The following is a 2955-nucleotide window of genomic DNA, read 5'->3' as shown; positions in this document are numbered from 1 at the left end:
CTAAGCTTGCTGCCGATTTATCACATGCTTTAAATAACATTTCTGATTTCCCTAAAGATGTATTGTGGCATGCTAGATTAGGACATCCTCATTCTAGAGCTTTAAACATCATGGTGCCTAATCCTAATGATGTCTAATTTCAGGATATTGAAACTAGTAGGTTGCTTGGCAAATGTGTCACCAAGGGAGACTTGTACTTGCTTGAAAATACTAAGCTTGCTGCCGATTTATCCCATGCTTTAAATTCCATTTCTGATTTCCCAAAAGATGTACTGTGGCATGCTAGATTAGGAAATCCCCATTCTAGAGCTTTAAACATCATGTTGCCTAGTATTTCCTTTAAGAGTGATTGTGAGGCTTGTATCTTAGGCAAACATTGCAAATCTGTTTTCTCTAGATCAAATATTATTTATGAAAATTACTTTGACCTGATTCACTCTGATGTATGGACTGTCACATGTTTATCTAGAGAACATCATAAGTATTTTGTGATTTTTATAGATGAAAAATCAAAATATACTTGGATCACATTGATGCAATCTAAAGATAGGGTCTTAGAAGCTTTCATAAATTTTCAAAATTATGTATCTAACCATTTCATTGCCAAGATAAAAAATTTGAGATTAGATAATGGAGGAGAATACACAAGCAATGCTTTTAAACAACACTTGGCCAAATATGGGATGATCCATCAAACTAGCTGTCCATACACCCCACAACAAAATGGAGTAGATGAGAGGAAAAATAGACATCTCATGGAGGTTGCAAGGAGCATGATGTTCCATACAAGCATGCCCAAAAGCTATTGGGGAGATGCTGTCCTTACTGCATGCTACTTGATCAATAGGATACCTACCAGGATCCTTCAAGATCAATCTCCATATCATGTACTGTACAAAACTAAACTATCCATAGGGCATATGCGTATGTTTGGGTGCTTGTGTTTTGTCTTGATTCCAGGAGAGCAAAGAGATAAGCTGGCGCATAGAAGCACCAGGGCAGTGTTTATTGGCTATTCTCCTCACCAAAAGGGCTACAAATGTTTTTTTTCTAGAGACTAGGAGAGTCTTGATATCAAGGGATGTGAAGTTTGTAGAATCCAAAGGCTATTATGATGGAAAGAGTTGGGATGAGCTTAAAGATCTTTCTCAATCAGCCAGACTCGTTGCAAGGGGATATACTCAAGTATATGGTGAAGATTATCTAGACACTTTTGCACCAGTGGCCAAGCTTCACACTATAAGGATTCTCTTGTCTCTTGCTGTCAACCTTGAGTGGGATTTATGGCAGATGGATGTGAAGAATGCCTTTCTTCAAGGAGAATTGGAGGATGAAGTCTACATGAGACCACCTCCTGGTCTTGAGAACATGGTGAAGCCAGGAAATGTTCTCATATTAAAGAAGGCAATTTATGGCTTGAAGCAATCTCCAAGGCAAGGGCTTGGTACCATAAGTTGAGCACCACCCTCAATGGAAGAGGCTTTGTAAAGTCAGAAGCTGATCAAACCCTCTTCATATTAACTAGTAAGCAAGGTATTGTAGTCATATTAGTCTATGTGGATGACATTATCATCACTGGTAGCAACAAGGAAGGTATTCTCTCAACTAAAACCTTTCTTAAAAATGTCTTTGATATCAAAGATTTGGGAGAGTTGAAGTACTTCCTTGGGATTGAGATCTGCCGCTCTAAAGAGGGGTTATTCTTATCTCAAAGGAAGTACACACTTGATATTCTAAATGAGGCAGGAAACCTTGGGAGTAAAAAGGCCAAGACTCCATTAGAAGAAGGATACAAGGTGCTGAGAGAGGGGAAGTATGAGTCTACACCATTTGGAGATATCAAGAAGTATAGAAGAATGGTGGGCAAGCTCATCTATCTAACCATCACCAGACCAGATGTGTGCTTTGCTGTTAATCAAGTGAGTCAACACATGGGAGCTCCTAAGGTGCATCATTGGAATATGGTGGACAGGATCTTAAGGTACCTAAAAGAGGAGCCTGGCCAAGGAGTATGGATGGCATGTAACAAGAGTACTGAAGTTGTTGGATATTGTGATGCTGATTGGGCTGGAGACATAGTTGATAGGAGATCAACTACATGCTATTGCACCTTCATTGGAGGAAACTTGGTCACATGGAAGAGTAAGAAGCAGAAGGTGGTGTCTTGCTCAAGTGCTGAGGCAGAGTACAGATCAATGAGGAAGCTCACAAGTGAGCTTATATGGATCAAGAGACTGCTAAGGGACTTGGGTATTGAGATCAATACACCAATGACTATGCATTGTGACAGCCAGACAGTAATACACATTGCATCCAACTCAGTCTTTCATGAGAGGACAAAACACATAGAAGTGGACTGCCACAAGGTGAGACGGGCAGTGGAACATCAAGTGATTCTTCCATGCTACACAAGAAGTGAAGATCAACTAGCTGACATATTCACCAAGGCAGCTAGCAGCAAGGTTTGTGAGTTCATTCATCATAAGCTTGGACTCATAGACCTCTTTTGTCACTGATCCTCTTGCCATGAAGTGTTCTACTCTTTTTCCTTTGCTTGGGTTTTATCCCAAATGGTTTTTCCAAGTAAAGTTTTTAATGAGGGAATGCTTCATGGTTTCCAAGCTTGACCAAGTCCCTATGGTCAAGCTTGAGGAGGAGTGTTGACATGAAGAGAATAAAGAGCAAGAGTAAAAGACATGAGTGTTGACATGAAGCAATAAAAAGCAAGAGTAAAGACATGAAGAACCTGATTGATCATGGACAGGAGATCATGGACAGGAGATCATGGACAGGAAATCATGGACATGAAATCATGGACAGGAAATCATGGACAGGAAAACTGAAGCAAGGAAAGGTGTGAGACTGATTTAAATATCTTGTCTGAAGTCTTGGACGAATTTAAACAAATGGAGGCAACTGGATGGAGCTGTTGGAGTGTGGAAACAAGCCAAAGTC

General features: G+C 40.1%; 1 protein-coding gene across 5 annotated transcripts in view; it reads right to left on the bottom strand.

The window, feature by feature from the left end:
* LOC106344184 (26S proteasome non-ATPase regulatory subunit 10-like) overlaps nucleotides 1-2955 on the bottom strand; it is a 7275-nt gene that overhangs the window by 2471 nt on the left and 1849 nt on the right. The window lies entirely within an intron of this gene.

The sequence above is a fragment of the Brassica oleracea genome, chromosome C5, assembly GCF_000695525.1.
Source record: "Brassica oleracea var. oleracea cultivar TO1000 chromosome C5, BOL, whole genome shotgun sequence".
Classification (NCBI taxonomy): domain Eukaryota; kingdom Viridiplantae; phylum Streptophyta; class Magnoliopsida; order Brassicales; family Brassicaceae; genus Brassica; species Brassica oleracea.
Note: the sequence above shows the minus strand (reverse complement) of the source record. Positions and strands in the feature narration are given on the sequence as shown.